Source organism: Vipera ursinii (assembly GCF_947247035.1).
Source record: "Vipera ursinii genome assembly, chromosome: 3".
NCBI classification, from domain to species: domain Eukaryota; kingdom Metazoa; phylum Chordata; class Lepidosauria; order Squamata; family Viperidae; genus Vipera; species Vipera ursinii.
This window is the reverse complement of record NC_139516.1, coordinates 24,503,274-24,522,359: the sequence shown is the minus strand read 5'-3', so window position 1 is coordinate 24,522,359 and position 19,086 is coordinate 24,503,274. Positions and strand designations below refer to the sequence as shown.

Genomic DNA, 19,086 nt, shown 5'->3' with positions numbered 1-19,086 from the left:
GGGTCTTCAAACTTGGCCCTTTTATGACTTGTGGACTTCAACTCCCAGAATTCCTCAGCCAGCAAAGCTGGCTGAGGAATTCTGGGAGTTGAAGTCCACAAGTCATAAAAGGGCCAAGTTTGAAGACCCCTGCTCAAGGGGAATGGGGTCATCAAGCGCAACATCCGCGCCCGTCCCGACCGCATCCTTAAAGGCGGCTTTCAAGCGAGCTTCCTTCGCCGCTTCCCGGCCTGCCCAGACACGTCTGCACTTGCGGACGTCTCGGCTTGGGTCACAGCGACGTCATACGTTCACTCCAACTCAACTCTCCCGGCCATCTCCTGCCGTGGGAGGTGGAGGAGGAGGAGGAGGAGGCGGCGGCGAAGGATAACGGAGGAAGGAGGGAGAGGCTTCCCCCTCCCCTTTCTTAAAAGCTGCTTCCGGTTCTGCTGCTGCCATCTTCTCTCTCTCTCTCTTTTTTTTTTTTTTTTGGGAAAGCGGGAGGGAGGCTTTGAGGACTTACAAGTGAAATAAATAAACGCGGGCAGCCGAAGGAGGCGGGGGGGAGGAGGAGGAGCGGGAGAAGCTGGCGGTGAGGCGCGAGCGCTGGATGCCGCGAGGCCGGCCGTCGGGAGGACGCGCTCGGGCTTTGGTTCTGGAGCGCCGGATCCTTCTTACGTCGGAGAGGCGCTGAGAGGACTGCGGGTCGCGAGTCCAAAAAAAACAACCCCCAGGGACGGCGTCTGGACGGGCGTGGACTTGGCGGGCTGCAGACCTCACTTCTCCAAACCCCTCCGGGTTACAATCCCTCTCTCAAGCCGCCTGCCCGTTTCGGGGCTGCGGGTCGGGAAGAGGCTGGGGCAAGCGGAGGGGTTAGAAGACATCTTTCCCCCACCCACCCACCCGCCACCACCACCACCACCACCACCCCCGCGCGTCCTCGCCGGCAACGGGGTGTCTGGAAAGAGTCAGCCCCGAGGCGTTTTCCCTCGCTTTCCTTCCCGGGCTCGCTTCGCACAAAGCCAGCGCCTGGTTCCGCTCTCCCGGCTGCCCCCGCCCCTCCTCCTCCTCCTCCTCCTCTTCCTCCTCCTCTCCTGCCTTTCGCCTTTTGGCTTCTTTTCGCGCGATGGGCCAGAGAAGCTCCCGGAGCGACCCGCGGGAAGGCGCCTGAACTCCGGCCGCATTGCCTCTCCTGCTCGCCCCACTGCGTCTCCTGCCTTAACCGACCCCTCTCCCCTCCCTCCCTCCCCACCATTCATTCGCCTTCGGATCAGCCCGGCTCTGAAGCGCCGTAGAAAGAAAGGAAAGAGAGAGAGAGAGAGAGGCGAAGGCGGGCAGGAAGAAGCCGCCTCCATCTGGGCTGTTGTGTTCCGGCTTCCAGGAGCCGGGAAGAAGGGAAGGTAAGCCACAGCCGGCTGGGCGCCGTCGACCAGCTGGGAGATCTGCTGGGTGGTGGAATGAGCTCTTGACGAAGCCGGGCTGCGGCTGACTGAGCGATCTTTGTTAAATCTCCTGCTCGGAGAGAAAGGGAGATCAGGAGGCGAAACTCGAAGCGACGAGGGTTCTTGGGGCTGCCGGGTGACTTGCCCTCCCGTTTCTTTTATGGGAAGCGAGCGATCTCTCACCCGGGAGCACCGACCAATTCAACCTCAAAGGGCTTTTTGAAAAGGCGGCCGGCCGGGTATGTGTGTGTGTGGGGGGGGGGAGAGAGTGGGGGTATCGTTTTAACCCGTTTGACTGTTGTTGTCATTGTTGCTCTGCGCCGGGCTTTTGTCTGGACGGGTCCGTCTGAAAGAACGTAGCCATCCAGGAGAATTGCCAGCGGCCGCTCGATCTCAGTCGGCGCGTCTCGATTCCGATCCACTTTCTTTTGTTTATGATCCCGCGGCGGACTTGATGCGGGATGCGGTGTGTAGGGCAGTCCCGCGATATATCAAATCGCTTGGGTAAAGCAATTTTATCTTAAGGAGGGAGGGGGGGCGGGCTTGGTAGCGGCATCTAAAATAGGAAATGTGCATCAAATTGATCTTGCTCATTTTTTTGTTTTGGAAAAGACGTTCCCCGTGGGACTTCGGGTTAAAACATTCGTTTTCACTGGGACTTCGGAGAAGGGAAGCGGTATTTCTGTATATATTTGTGTAGTCCTAAGATCACGCCTTTTCCCCCCGACTTCCTCGTCTCTTAACCAGGTCACGCCTTAAACCGGTAGGTAAGATGGCTTTAACGGGAGATTGCTTCAATAAAGCTATAAACTGGGCGAACGCAGCCTTTGAACTTCTGCCGCTTTGTGTCTGAGGCTCGCCGGTGTCCTTGTTAATTCCGTGCTACACCGAGACGGTTTCCGTCCGTCTTGAGCCACGCAGGTTGGGCAATGCTCCTCAAAGACTTGGGGGAGGGAGACGAACGGAGCGTGTATAGAAATTGCAAGAATGTAAGATGGGAGCTCTGTTATTTCTTTGGCAGCTTCCAGAGAGGAGAAGCTGGCGGGTCCACTTGAGCTGGGAACCGTGCCTATGCTGGATCCTTCTGAATCGTCTCTTGTCAGAGCTTGAGATTGGATTTTCCTGAAATATTTGCTTTCTTTGAGGCTTTCGTGTTGGCTCTTCTTCTCCCTCCCGCTCCTTGTTTGGTAGACCTGTCGCTTTGTTCCTTCCAAGCTTCCTGCTGGAAAGTGTGGCTTTGCTTCTCTTTATTAAGGATATGCAACCTGAAGCAGTCCAGATCTCTTGCCAGAGGCTACACTGGTTGGGAGTGATGTGGTTGGAGGAGTTTGCCTGTAAATCCTTAGCCATAAAGAGATGAAACAACATGCACCACTGGGGGGGTGCTTACACTACTTTACAAGCCTGTTGTAAATAAGTTTTTTTATCTCACATTTAATACTTTTATAAGTAACTTAAAGTGGTGAACATACCTAATACTCCTTCCCACTCCTATTTTCTTATATCTTTGCAAGGTGTTGGATAAACTAACAATTGATTAATTTAAAACACATGTAGACTTACTTATATGAGTGGCTGGTTATTCTTTTTCTCAAATAAACTTTTACTGCCCTCCAGAAAAGTCACCTGGGAGAGTTAGGAATGTCCTGGAATGACATGATAGGTGAGCTGCAATTGAACAGAGAGCTGCCAAAAAATTGAAAAGAGGCATATAGTAGCCCTCCATTCATGTAAGTTTGGATCTAAAGAAGTATTTTCTGTAATAGAGGCATCCTTACCTGCTTACATGCACTTGTTTAAGTGCCAAAAGAAGGCATCTTCTGATGTGCCTTTGGTCTGATCAAGCTGTGGCTTACAAAATAATACTTCTTATAAAACTGGAAGATTCTATTTAGATATAACATGTATATATGTATCTTTGTGTATGTGCCTGTGAGTTAGTGTTGTCTCCTGGTGACCATCTGGACTAGTCCCTGTGGTTTTCTTGGCAAATTTCAGAAGTGGTTTGCCACTGTCTTCTTTCCAGGGCTGAGAGAGAGTGACTGGCCTAAGTCTCTGGTTGTCTTCAAGCCTAAAGCAGTACTACCGTAGAACTCACTCTCCCAGTTTCTAGCCTGGTGTCTTAACCATTTCACCAAAATGATTCCAACTGGTTTATCTATTGTCCATGAAGTTTGCTTGTTTGTTTCAGCAATTCCCAAAGGTTCTAGGTGTTTACTTCATAATGGACATAGCACCTCTTGCTTTATATTACAGCCCTCCTAACACTACCCATTGTTTAACTGCTGGAGTTTATGAGAATTCTTGTCTATTGGATCCAGAGAGGACCAAGTTTGATATTGTATAGTGAATTGAACAAGCAGATTGTGCATTAGCTGAAGTTGAGCATTAGCCTGTATTGAACTTATGGGTCTTCTACATCTGATACAAAATCAGTTGTCCTGTCCAACATTTGAAGAATGATAATGAAGATGGTCTGTGTTCACATACTATATATGTCATGTGTTTGATTGAAGAGCAACACATGTTGGAAAGAGGAAGTTAAATTGCAAAACATGGTCCTTAACCAAAGTTACAGCATTTTAACTACAGACTTGTAATTTAATCTGTGAACTTGGGTTTGCTTTTATAAAACCAGTTAGAATAAGACCATTGTGAAAACCCTGGTCTGTAAACTAAACAGAGAAGTAGAAAACAAATCCCCAAAGAATGCAGTGGCAAACCATTTTCATATTGTTGCTAGTAAAATTAATTGGCTATAGACATGAAAACACCAAGTCAAGGTTTTAGGTAAGGGGGGTCTGTCAAACTGATTAAGTGCCACAAATCTCTGTAAAGAATATTAGCCATATTGCATCCCAGTCTCTTTTGAAATAAGAATTTTTGTTTCAGTAGGGTGACCAAGTTGTACCATCAGCTAATAGAGGCTAATTCACTCATATCTTTCTCTCTCTGATCAGAGCATTGTTTAGCTGTCTATTTTACCTAATCATTAAGTCAACTGGTTTATTGCAAGATACTATATTTGAGGTGTTTCTAGAATTGACCTAGCTCCAGACAATAGAATGATCCATTAATAAGACTCCACACTTGAATAGAGTTTTTTTAAGATGATATGATGCTAAGAGAATTCCCCATTTACATGTACCTCCTCCAGGTTAGAGGAGTTCACAGAGAGTACTGGAATTGACACTGGATATTTATTAGTTGAAATAACAACTGCATCATAATAAACACTGTTGGCCATCTTTATACGAAGAATTGTATAAACATCTTTGAAATGTAGCCACCCAGAGTAATTGATTGAGATGTACAGCTGTAGAAATTGAATGAATGAAAGAATGAAATAATAGCTTGATTGCCACCACATTATTTTTAGATAGATAGATAGATAGAGATAGATAGATAGATAGAGATAGATAGATAGATAGATAGATAGATAGATTCCCTTCAGAAATAATTCTGCAGTACGACTGATTAGTTCTGGTTTTCTAAGATTCTTGCGAAAAGGGATTGAGAATAATTCATGATTCTTCTAGTTCAGGGATGTTAAACTGCTGGCCCACGGGATGGATGCGTCATGCTGAAATCGCGCCCACCCCATTGCCGGCAATGGAAAAAAAGTTGCAATGTGTCGCGATATGCCACAAGACGTTGTGAGTTTGACACCCCTGTTCTAGTTATATTGTAACACAGGCATGTCAAACACGTGACGCATGGGCTGGATGCGGCCCATGCAGGCCACGCCCATCCCAGCCCCGCAAAGGCAAAAAGGTCCCAATATGTCATGATACGGCCTGTGATGTGATCGGGTTTGACACCCCTGTTGTAACTAGTTGCAAAGTTAAGAAACAGCTGAAGTTATTGGCTTTAAATCAAGAGTGAAGAAAAGTTTGTCTTGTTCGTAATAGCTGCATATCTAGCTGTTTGTCTAAGTTCAAAGGCAGATCCAAAATTTTCTATTCACACTAGTATTAGTTAAAAATAGAGTGATGCTAATGTTTGGTTTGGAGGATTAATTTCAAGCATTAATTGGCTGCCTCAATTTAGACACACATGAAGAAATGGCTTTCTCCAAAACAATTTGACTTGTTTGCCTATTTGATTTGAACATTTGAACTGAATTCCTGCACCAACCTCAATGTTTCTTCCCCAGAGATAATATGTCAGTGAAGATTCTCTCTCATCCAGGTAGAGTTCTCTGGAAGTGAAATCACGGCAATTGGATTTCTTTTCTTGTTGGTTCAAAATATTTTGCTGCTTATCTAAGTAGATTCTTCAGTCTGAGCATTTTATCCACCTATACTTTATTACTATACTTGATTCATTTGTATTAGCATCTTTCAAAGTGTAAATAATAATAAAATAGAAAGTATTTTAAAAATGCCAATAAGAAATTTGCAGGCACATTGAGTGAAATAATTGATTTTTCCAGTAATTGTAATAACGAATAACGCTATCCTCAATTATTCATTATTTAACTCTGAGACAGTGGCATCTTGGGCTGACATATGGGAAGGAGAGAACATCACTAATCCTTGCAGTTTCAAGGACTGGTAGGATTCTAAAAAGAGACAAAACTATTACCAAGGCTAAACCAAGAAGGCAACTGTTAATTTTCCAGATACCTTCTTGGAACAGTCCATGGAAGAGCTTACTTTCATCTCAGCGGGAGGGACTAGCATTGCATAAGGAGTTTGAATACAAAAGATCAATTTTCACAAATCCTTGCCATCTTCTAGGTGTGTAACTCCCAGAAATTCCAACCAGCATTCCTTTAAACCAGATTAGCAGGGTATTCTAGGGCAGGGACTCACCATATCTAAAAAATGCCAGATTAGAAAAGTTTGATTTAGAACAGATCCCAAACTGGCTGGACTCACTTGTTTTTCGTTGTTCCTTTGTTTCAGAAGCTTTTGAAGAAATCTAAGCATCATCTTCAGAGAACAGGCCAATCTGTTGTTCAAGTGATAGATGCCCTAAATCAGGGGTCCTCAACCTTGCCCTACAATGATGCTCTGATTAAGCCCTAGCACTATCTGGCCTCTTTCTGTATTATTTAAAGATCTTCTCTTCTGGTAAGGGAAAGTAATAGAAGATGAATATTTGCAATATGATTTATCTGCAGGAAAATGATTAACTTTTTCTGTTTTTTAATACATCAATGATAAGTACATTGACTGTTGTTCGGAATTCTTATTGTATTTGCCTAACTTGACAAGTGAAAAAACAGTTTAATCAGCAGAGGTAAGCAGAATAAGGTTATACTTTCTGTTCTATAATTCCCCACCACATCTGAGGGCCTTGTACATCTCTCAGAAGTGTAAAAAGTTGTGTGTATCACTACACAAATAATTCTAAAATTTCCTTTCCAGACATGGTGAAATATAAGAATCAGGAAATGCAGATCAATTGTATATTCCCTCAGTACGTATCCTAATTAAAATGACTCTTATTTGAAGCATTTTGGATATTTGTTCTTTAGGTTTCTCATTTGAATGCTCTTTGAGAACACTACAGTGTGCTGCAAACTATTTGCTTTTGGTGCCATTGTTGAAAAGCAAATGATGCATTATTCTGACTCAGAAACAACTGAAAATCAGATGATCACTGGAAAGTCCATTCTGGTTTTTCATAGGTGAATTCTGGAATTCCCCTCATCAAGGGATAGTTTTGTATGGTCTGGAGGTGCTCATTTACAGTAACATACTTTAATTGTGGCTAGTCATCCATATGTGGAATCTGCCATAATGTTTATCATTCGGCTTTGTTTGGACCTCATGCATGAATGTGGATACAGAGGAAGAGATGCAGAGAAAGATGCAAACATTTACTGTATCTGAATTAAAAACATTGGAACCTAGCATTAACTTGTGTTGTTTTTAAGTGTAGATTCAATGTAGTGGCAATTTTTACACAGCATACTTAAGAGAGTTAAAGGCTTATTAATTATTAGTCTCCAAAAATGGACATGATTGAATAGAAGAGGGGGGAAAAGTGACATTCACATAATATGGTAAATTGGTTTAGTCTTTAGCTTGATTAGATCTTTGTGAAAATTTGGCTCCTCTTGTTAGTTCAAGATATAATGTATTGTGCAAACACAGATACTGGGTTAATTAATTTAAGCTGGTATGTAGATACAGCCAAAATGCTGCTCCAGTCTTACTTTAGATTAAGTAGTTTAAAATTTTACGTCTGGCTTAGCCATGTGCAAGTCTGTCCTGAATATTTCTATCAGTCCAGTTTAGCCTTCCTTGACTTGGCACCTCTAAATATGCATATTGGTTATGCTTATTGGTAGATTATGGAAATTATGTCCAACAGGTATGGAGGGCTGCCCAGTTCAGAAAGGCTGATCTAGTTTATCTGTCTAATATAGTATATCCCCAGTCTTTGCCCCAATTCTTGATTTGATTAATTATAATCCAGAAATATAGTTGGTCTAGAAGAATAATGTAATAGCGGTAATTCCAAGCTGAAATTCTAATTAGTTTCTGGTCTTTGAAGGAATTTTTGCCTTCATCTCCAGCGTGACACCATTGATGGTACATTTGATTGAGTCAACATACGTTGTTTTGTTGCTCTAACAGAAGTCTGATAATATTTAACCAAAAGATGATTTGCTGACCAGTTCTTTTGCCTTTCATGCATTCTTCTTTATTCTAACTTATTCTACCTTGCTTTTTGAGATACCTGAGACAGAACAGCCTGCTGAGGCATGTGATGTGACATGGAATCATGTTCTCTATTAGCTTCTAGGCTGGTTTCTGGGCTTCCACATTAGCAGAAATTTCATTGTTGAAAGTCTTGCTCTGTAGCTCCTGTTCTCTTCAGTGACGCTGGGTTAAGAACTTCTTACTTTTGTACATCTTCATAAACTTCATAATCTTCATAAACTTCAGTTTAACCAATAACCTTAAGTTTCTCCTATATTCTAACTATTGATCACAAAACTATAAGAAGTATCTTTTTTTAACCATATTTTTGTGTATGAGAGATGGTGGTGGAGAGTAGTGTTCGAATTAAGCTGCCCGAAATTAATTGTAGTAAATTGAATTTCTGTAGGTTTTTTTTAATATGCTTAACTTCTGCCTCAGCCTCTCTTTTAAAACTATTTCTATTAATGGCTGCAATGTTTTTTATCAGAATCACTTGAGGAAATTTGAAAAGCTATCTAAAAATCTATTGTTTCCTCTTCACTCTCCATTGCAAGTCAGTTTTCAAGCTTGTGCCTTATCTCAGAATTAATTCTCAGAAGACATTACTTCCGCAGTTCATTTTTTCCGGACTTGTTTTACAAAGCGTGGCAAAAATGCTTTCTTGGTGCGCCTTGCTTGAGCTGCTGTTAAAAACCACTCAAGATGTTCTTCAAAGCATCTCCTCTTTTGAGGCTCTTTTGTTTCTGGAGGCTCCAAGTCTCTCTCTTTCTCTCTCTTTCTCTCTCTCTCTCTCTCTCTCTCTCTCTCTCTGTGTGTGTGTGTGTGTGTGTGTGTGTGTGTTCAACAAGATAAGCTAAAGCAAAATGGAATCTTTGCTAGAGTGAAACAGTAGGAAAACCTTTTCTGGGAATGGACCACTATTCTGGGAAAGGAGTTAGAAAAATGTTTGAACTCTTATTCTAACAACAACAACAACCAAAAAAAAACATCCTTCTCAGTGATAATGTAATTTTTATCCATGCAGAAGATTTTTACTTTGCAGGCATCAGAACATGCAACTCTGGACTTATTGATAAAGGAGCAGTACGAAATATTCCACGGGCTAAAGTCATCTTTATTAGGAACAAAAACTCATTTAAAAGTGAAACTTTTATGGCTTTTTGATATTTTGGATGGCCCTAGTTTGATGGTGTTGCCCATCCTGTGCCACTCAGTTGCTAAGACTGCTGTCTTATGGTCCAAGTAAAGCTTTGCCTGTGTGCAATGCGATGTGGTCTGGTGATATATTACAGATAGAGAATATGCTAAAGAGAGATGTCTCTTTCTATGGTGATTGCTTTCAAAACAATGTTGCTTGTTGTTTATAAATCTTAGAGTGGTTGCTATTGGCTAGTAATTCTGCTCTTTTTGTTCAGTTAGGTTTGTCTCATCACCAGAAATTGTGGCATCTGAAATGATGCTCAAAAACATTTGGGCCTTACAGAAATGTTCTCTATTCATTTGTTTCTCACAAAGTGGACATCTTTTAAGATTTGTAGAATCTAATGCAGTGTTTTTCAAACTTGGCAACTTTAAGATGTAGGGACTTCAACTCCCAAAATTTCTCAGTCAGGTTTCTTTCATGGTATTCCTTTTAAAAAGTAAACCTGGAGAACAGGGAATGCAAAGGAGTAAATAAAGCCATGTCCTGCTTCCCGGAGTTCTGTTTTCAGTTCTCTCTAGAATTGTGTGCTGACGGCATAGCAGATTTCTGTAGTACTTCAGTGATCACATGCTGTTAGGTGGCCAAATGAGTTTCCAAGTTTGCTTGAATTGTAGAGAGGAGGAAGTGGTATGGAGTTGTAAGGTGGACATGGGAGGAAATATTTGCTTTTCTCAGTGTACTACTGTTGCTGAGCAGTGAAGGAGTAATTGAGTTAAAATGAAATTTTAACTGATTTACCTAATAGTCAAGAAATTGAACTATGAATCATAAATCCTGAGTCCAAATTTTGCTTCTGCCTTGAATGTAGGTCATCTTGGATAATGCTTGCTTGCAGAGAGAGACTGGCCTGAAGACACCTTTTATTAATATCCCCCTTAATCTACCATTTTAAATAGCTATGCAGAAATGATTCCTTTCTACCACTCCAGATGAATTCATTCAAAGGATTGTCTATGATCTTCCATCCTGGTTCCCCCAGCCATGTTTTCTGGAGCAGATTGAAGGTTTCCTCTCTAGATTCATCATGATGGGTGTTATGTACTGGGCTCATAGTAATACCACGTGGGTTGCTGGAGCAGCTAATGGCTCTCCAGCAACCCAGACTACAAGTCTCCAGCGCTACAATTGGCTATCCCTAGGCGGCAATGGTTGTTTCAAACCTATTGGCTGCCGCCTAGGGGCTAGACTATATATTGCGGCTAGTTGCAGCCATTTGCTCAGTACAGATTCTGCATGAAATAAAATATGAGTTTCCCTGTACTCAGCTACCTCGTCTTCATTCCTGCGCCAAAGAACCCGCTATTTAACAATGGCAAAATTGTCTGTTCCTTTTTAGTTCCTTATTTGCAGGACAATTCAAAAGAGAGACCAGTCAATTAACTTAATAAAATGCTTCCTTGAAATCATATATGTGAAATAATCTGAATGTCTTCAAAGCGCTCTTTAAACGTGAAGTGAATGTTTACTGCTGGTTTTAGAAGCTACTTAAGTTAAGAAGGACCCAGAATATTCCTAATAGAAAGACAAAATGTTAACAAATAAGAGATTGCTTGCATTTTGAGTCTGCAGACCATCTGGTCAGGATGAGAGAACAAGGAAAGAAGGTTTTGTTCTGCTGAAACTGATTGAGATTTTTCAGCTTGCTTGGATTATTTTGTCTGGATGCTGGTTTGTGGTTTTCAGACTTAGTTATTTCCATACTTTTTTCACATATGCACTGTGTAAGAAATCTTTTTGGCCTTCAGCTGTATGTTTTTCACATTTGACCTGCTGAAACTAATCTTCTGTGACCTTGCTGCTGTAGGAACAACCTTAGTGTTCTTTCTGCATGATACTTTGACGAAGGAAAACTTCAGACTGCTTGGATATTCCTATTGTTTTGTTCTTGTTTTTTGTTAATATCTCTGCTAATTATTGGAAAGTAAACAATTGCTGCTTTCCATAAATATATAGTATTGACTTACCTAAGTCAAAACTATCAGTTCATTGTATTTCCTTTTAATAGTGGTATTATTCAAGATATTTCTAGGTAGAGATGTTTAACATGCAGTTGCCACAGTTCCTAAAACTAGAAATTGTCAGGGATTGAATTAGAATTTTTACATCCGAACAGCAAGGCCTAGTGTTTAGTTCTTGTTTTTCTGGATTTTTCATAACAGCTTTTCTTTATTACCTGAATTTGACATCGTCTTAAATGGGACTTCTCTCAGAAACCAGAAACCATTCAGAACAGGCTTAATATCCATACAACCACATACCTCCACATCAACAAGTTTGAAATACCAAATAATGGAAAAGACAAGAATTGCACTTACCTCTGTTAGAAAGTAAATGTTTGTAATCTGATCTTTTTTCATACTGTGACCCAATGACACATAGGTATTAATATGAATTTCTCAGAGAGTTCTGAGTAGGGTAAGTGGAAAAAATTGGCTGTGCTGTAGCTGGTGAGGGATTGAACTGACTCTGACTTCAGATTCAAACTATTTATCTTTCACTGGTGAGACTAAACATTCGGGACTACTAAGTGAGAGACAGAAATTCTTTGCTTTACAAGGATTCTGACACGACTGCAGAATAGGAGGCAAATCATAGAAAGGGAAAGAAAACCAGTTCAAATTAAAGGATCCAGAATGGAGGGCTATCTAGTTTCTGCTTGAACACATCCAATAAATGAGAATCATCACTTCTCTGGGCTATAATTAGCACTTCTTACTAATTATCTACACTTCAGCCTAATATGCTATGCAAAGTTAGCCATTTGGTGAACTCCAGAGCCAAGTGTGACATCTGGAAAGCTTTCTATAGCCTCTTGTGCTCTTGCTAAGGTAAAAGGTGGCTCAGCCAATAAGCTTCACTAAACATAATGGAGCTTCTGAATCTGCACGCAGACAGGACTCCATGGAAATGTCTATGGAGGTTCTCAATCGCTCCGGTCATGGTTGTCCCAAAGATGTTTTTTCAAAAGGCAACTGCGCTTTCTTGGTTTTTTTCCTTGAAAATATTTTGTTTTTCATCCAAGAAGCTTCTTCACTTCTTGGAACTCCATGGAAAGTACTCCAAATTCCCTCTAAACTCCCTACATTGACAAAGGATATGTTCTATTCATATTTCTAAGTGATTCAAAGAAGAAAACATACCTCTCTAGGGAAGGCCAACAATGCAAAATGATCAATTCTCAGTTCACCCACTACTTTTTCTAACTTTTAAGGTACTATCTAATCATCTGCTGGGAGACAAAACTCTGCCTAGCATGTCTTTATACAGATTTGCTAACTTTACTGTGTATTTTTTTTTTAAAAAAAATTCTCCTTCACTGGGGAAGGGGGGAATGAATATGTTTGATTTGATGTATCATGGACTTAAAACCCAGATTTCAATAAACACAAAGTGATGATAAAAGAAGCTAAAGGGAAAAGGAATTCAAGATGGATGGGAGTTCTTAAAGGATGGGATAAAGGAAAAATTGGAAACAGTTATAATAGGAAAAATGAGGACATCAAAAGAAAACAATGTCGCTACACAAAAAGCTTAGAAAAGAGCCGAAACAAAAAAGCACACAGAGAGGAAAATCAAAAAAAGGACCGGTTGACAAAGGAAGAGCACAACAGTAGTACAGAACTGTAAATCTAGTGTCAGGAAAGCAAAACTTCAGAATGAGCTAAAGTTGGGAAATACACTTTACAAATGGACTGAAAAAAAAGGAAAAGAAGCAGTCTACCAGTTGTTTAGTGAAGGTAGCCATATATTTCCAAGTAACAATGAAAAAGCAGAACACACCCCTTAGAAGGCCATCAGAACTCTCACAGTGGCATAATCTCCAGATCTCTGAAAAGTAATTGACCCACTTGATGGATTATGGTTAGTTGTAAGCCTTATTTTAAGCAGAATATTGAGAAATCGGAAAGTTAAAAACATTTAATGACAATGATCAGAAGACCAGAACCGAAGTACTATGAAGACTGAATAATCTTTGTATATTTAGCCTTGAGAACACATGATGAAGCGGTAGTATACAACACTTCATGTATCAGACAATTTGTCAAGAAGCAGGTCAAGACTTCTGTCCTTTCTCATCTCAGAGTGATGACACAGAATAACAATTCTAAATTATAGGAAGGCAAATTAGGGTATGGATATTCCTTAGATTGATAGTATTTACCAAATTCATTAAGTAAATCAACGAGGTGAAAGTATCATGGTAATTTGAATTATTATACCATAATTTGCACAACCCACTAGGAGCTCCATGTATGTCATGGACATAAATATATAAAAATAAATGGCTGCCACATACTTCCCTGGTATATATCTTCTTTATGATGTCATTTGGAGAATAGTCCTGAAGGGCTTTCTTGCTACACCCACATTTGTATATTCCAAATCCCAAAAGAGGCACTGGGACTTGAGACTTTCCCTCCTCAGCCCAAATTAATTGCTTAAATTGCATGCTTCTCTGCCTTTTCCTGCCAAGAATCTTGTAATCCCTCAATCCCTCAGCACGCATGCACACACATACTACTCTTGTGTATACATGCTCATACCACATGCTCATATAATTATCAAGAGCTAAGCGGAAGAGATGCTCTTTTCTTCCTGATATTTCTTACACTCAGCAGGAGGTGGGGCAGAAGGAAAAAAAAGATGTCAAGGAATTTTGGAATGAAAGTGCTTCATTATGTTAGCAGCACATCACATTTGCTCTAAATCCCATGCCTTATGGTTAACCCCAAGAGAAGTAGAAAAACAAAGATTCAAGAGAAGGAATATTAATGAACTCCTTCCTTCCTTCCTTCCTTCCTTCCTTCCTTCCTTCCTTCCTTCCTTCCTTCCTTCCTTCCTTCCTCTTTTGTAGACTGTAATCAGTGCAAGATAATTTTATGTTGATTTATCAACAGATTGCTACAAACAAGAGATTGTTTTGCTATTCAATCTTCAGGGTTTTTGAGGTTTTTTATTCCATAGGTATATAGAAATAAATAAGAATTTTTCTCCAACTCTATGATCTCAAGATAATATGAGATAGATGATAATATCACTATTTTAATAAAAAGCTAAAACACTGTGAATTATGGACTTGTCAATGGTTAATATTGCTGATCTACAATATTGATCATTTGATATTATTGATTTAACATAACTGTACCCTTTTCTTTATCCAAGAGTTCAGGATCTTGGTGTTCTTGTTATTCTCCCACTAGAAACATTGCTATCTTCAAAACAGCCCATGTAGAAATTATCTGCTGCTATGAGACCAACCTGGACTGAAAAAAATCCAGAAAACCTCTAGAAGGTGGCATACAGGTACAAAAATCTTTTGCTATCATCTAGCGGTAATTCAAATTTTCACAACCCAGACAAAGGGCTGCCTAAGTCAATATTCCTGGCACTAAGTGATTTAGCATATTGTCTTTTTCCTTGTTCAAAGCCTGCATTAGAGCAAAACATAAAGGCACTGCCTTGCGTCAAATCTAAATAAAGACACTTCACACTGAGATACAAAGGATGAGAGAGGAAATAAGTAGAACAGAATATCTCTATTGTCATTATTGTTATAACTCACAATGAAATTAAATGCTGTCCAGAGTGCACACTACACACAAATAAAAACCACAAATAAAAACATACACTATGTACACAAACCCTTCACATTCCACCCACCACCATCAAGAAGAAACATAGTGACATTCAAATTTAAACAAAATCATTTTAAATAGAAATTGTAGGTTTACTTAGCAGGAATATTTGAAACTATCCATTAAAAAGTAAAGGAATCCTCAACACGACTGCTTAGAAACTGCTTTTTAGCAGTCAGTAATTTTACATAGTTGAAACATATGGTGGGAAATTCTGAACTGGCACTAATGATCAAATGTATGAATTGCTGCAGAGATGAAATTGGCATTAAAATTAGAAAGCACCAAGTCCCATCAACAACATATGGCTGTGTGTTAAAAGTTTGGCATTCATTGAATCAGTATTGTGGTTTAGAATGATTATAAAAGCCTAAATATGTGTTGTATAAATTTGTATTTTAACATACTTTGTTTAATAAAAAAATTCAAGGGTTTTACTGCCATATAGCAGTCTTCACTAAGCTGATTTCTTCCAAGTTCAACTCCCATAATTCTCAGTTAATGAGGTCTTGAAAACTATTGAATATAGCAATACCACTTAAACTGATATACTGCTTCACACCCCTCTCTAAGGAGTTTACAGAGTCAGCATATCGCCCCCAACAATCTGGGTCCTCATTTTACTGACCTCGGAAGGATGGAAGGCTGAGTCAACCTTGAGTCGATGAGACTCGAACCGCCAAACTGCTGGCAGCCGGCAGTCAGCAGAAGTAGCTTGTAATAGCATTCTAACCACTGTACCACCATGGCTCATACATATATATGAGAATCATAGGAACTTGCCTTATACCGTGGGCCTTATAGATTTTTATTTTATTTAGTTTTGTTTTACCAGGACTAAGGATCAGCGGCATCTGGCTTTGTACAGACCTAGGCCACTTGCTCATAAATGTTTAAGAGAAGTCTAAACATCAGAAGTTAATTTTAGTTATTTTGGTTATTGAAAACATCACATGCATTTGTATTCCATGATAGCCAGAACAGTAGAGAGCCATTATCTTAATACATACCTGTGATTTTCCCAGGGTCATTTAATTGCTCTTTCTAGAAAACAGAATGTTGACCTTGATGTGTCTTCAATCCAGTAGAGTTTTATTAAAACATCCCATACAGCCTATCTTTTTAATTGCAGAGTAGTAGTAGAGACCATGTTGTCTTATGATTCCATTCCAGCTTGATATTTAATCCAGCAAGAGTTCCAAAATTGAGACTTTTTGAAAAATTACACGTATATTGTAAAAAGCCACTAAGATTAAAATTTTATGGTAACAAAAAAAGCATACATGCAATGGTTGGTGAATATTGCAACATTGTTTCTCCAGTTATTTAGTTTATTAAGTGCAATAGATTACTTTTTATTACTGCTTACACAAATTGTGAAACAAAATGTCGAGCAAGTGAATTTGATTTGCAAGTGCCTTATAAATCACAGAATTCTGAATCTGGATGAATAAAGGGAGTTGCCTTAGCACAAAATCTTAAAGATAAGACAATTAAATGCCCTTAAGTCTAATAATACTCTTGATTTGTGGAACGGCCTGGGATTTTGAGAAATTTGAGAACAGACATGCCCAGGTTATTTCTTGGCACAAGTAACTCAAGACGATCTGCCATTAGTCTCCTTTCCTTGTTATATGTCCTTCTCCCTGCATTCCTTTCTTCAATAGCAATGCCTCTTGCCTTGCTGGATATTGCCCTATAAACATCATTCTGAAAGACTATTCAGGCTAGGACATGTTTAGATGACCCTACTAGCTGCTGCAGTCATTTTAGAATAGAATAGAATAGAATAGAATAGAATAGAAGAGAAGAGAAGAGAAGAGAAGAGAAGAGAAGAGAAGAGAAGAGAAGAGAAGAGAGCTGGAAGGGACCTTGGAGGTCTTCTAGTCCAGCCCCCTGCTCAAGCAGGAAAACCTATACCATCTCAGACAGGTGAATGTCTAGACTCTTCTTAAAAATCTCCAGTGTTCACTGGTTGATTGTCCTCACTGTCAGGAAGTTCCTCCTTAATTCCAGGTTGCTTCTCTGGTCAGTTTCCAACCATTGTTTCTTGTCTTTCCCTCTGGTGCTTTGGTGAACAAAGTGACCCCCGTGTCCTTGTGGCAGCCCCTCAGATACTGGAACACTGCTATCATGTCACCCCCTATTTCTTCTTTTCTTTAGACCAGCCAAACCCAAGTCCCGTGGCCGTTCTTCATATGTTTTAGGCCTTTGATCATCGTAGTTGAATTTTTTCCAAACTCTTAACATCTTTTTTGCGATATGGTGACCAAAATTGGCTGCAATATTCCAGGTGTGGTCTTACTAGGGCTTTATAAAGCGGTACTAATACTTTGCGTATCACTCTTGTGGATCTCTCTTTGTGGGCAGGGTGTTTTCCAAGGTGTCAAGTGCTTTGGGGAGTCACCTTAGGCATGTTAGGCACGACAAAGTGCCTTTTCAGGCATCAGACCGGAACTGTGCCTCAACTGACTGCTGATTTGAGGTAGCTTCCTAATGTAGCAGTTGATTATAGGAATGAGAAAGACTCTCATCTTAAACTCAGGGGAGCTTTTGCCTGTCATTCTGGACACTAAGGAGCTAAATAAATCATCTTTCCTGGCTTAAAATTAGGAGCTGCTGAGGCTTTGTGTGAAATATGGTCAGAGCAAACCTCTTTGTGTTTATTACAAAGGAAGTCATGCCATGTTCAGTGAAGCTTGAATAGGACAGTACCCTATGCACATTTTTAGTTAGGTGTCTTGAAGGATTATCCTTATGTGGGTAATATAACAGATGATTGAATTTTAAAGCACACAGCATGTAGGAAGCCAGCATGTGCAAGAGCAAGCAACTATCCGGGCTGTTCTATTTTGATAGATGTTTGTGGGTGGTACTCGAAAGAAATGAGCACATGTGGGGCAGTTGTCATGTAAGACAACTGCATCCCACCTAGCTCTGGGTATTTGTGTACAGCAGCCATCTGTCTATCTCTGAATCAGACTGATGGAACACTAGTTGCCTGCTGTTAGTGAGTAGATTTGTGGGACTTCTCTGAGTGCTTGAAGCTTAGGATACCCAGCGGTGGTCTTTGTCAGGCAACAATCCGAGGTCAGGGAGAGGAATTAGATAATATATTGCAATGCAAGCCTATCAATAACTATCAGTGTCATAAGAATAACTAGTGGGCATTTTCATATTTGTTCTTGTTTATATTTGAGAATGGTTGTTTTTGCCTGAAGAGTTTCAATCTGTTGGCATAACTGAACGTTTTGCAGCCATCATTTGCTCCTTTTCCTTTTTTAAAACAACAACAACAACAATGGCATAATGCTTAAGAAAACAATGGAAATGATCTGCCAGGGCTGTGAACAATCACCTGCCCTTTTCTGCCCGGTAGTCTTTTGATCTCCAAACTGCCAAAGTGAAATTCAACCTCATTTTAAAGTCATGAGTCTTACAGCAAGGAACAGCAGAATGATGTGCTTGAAAATAAATATGTGTGGCTTTGGAACATAAAGGTAAAACATTCTTAGCTTAAATAAATATGTATTCATGTAAACGTCAAGCACACTAACCTTTATATAAAAAGTACAGAAAAATGTTCCTATGTACTTATAAGTGCCTTTATCCAATAACTTCAGTAAGATTCTTTGAAGGGCCCCAATTCCCATGGCAGATTATAAAAATGTTGCTGTAATCAAATAAAATGTTCATCTACTTATACCACATTCACCCAGAACTGAGATCATTAATTTCCTGTCAGAACATCTCCCCCAATTTAGTAGCTTCCAGTTGTACCAGAATGGCGACCTTTACTCAGGTAGAATCTCTGGGAATTGTAGTCTCAACACATTAAGGAGGATTGGAATGGATCAAAGGCAAATTCTGGAATAATTATAAGGGATCATCTATGTTATTGCCTAGATTTCCATATAGTATAGAAATATTTTAAAAGGTGAAATATTTCTGAATGCTGCAAAGAGGGTAACAAGGGACAACGTGATGAGAGTGATTTTCTTTACTGATACTGATAGATTGTGTATCTGAGAAAGTTAGGAGTTAGATCTTCATAAGGTATGAGTATGAAAAATAAGAATACAATTCTGTTAGGGTTTAAATGTACAGCAGAACCAGAGTCTGTTGTTAGACAAAGATGCTGTATTCATTCTACCATCTACACT

At 40.0% G+C, this 19,086-nt stretch overlaps 1 protein-coding gene across 1 annotated transcript in view; it reads left to right on the top strand.

Annotated features, from left to right (window-relative positions):
• The first annotated feature begins 1,076 nt into the window (after positions 1-1,076).
• SRC (SRC proto-oncogene, non-receptor tyrosine kinase) overlaps positions 1,077-19,086 on the top strand; it is a 98,964-nt gene continuing 80,954 nt past the window's right edge. The window contains exon 1 of the mRNA XM_083358825.1: positions 1,077-1,379. The gene's annotated coding sequence lies outside the window, so the exon portion shown is untranslated. The remainder of the gene's footprint in view (positions 1,380-19,086) is intronic.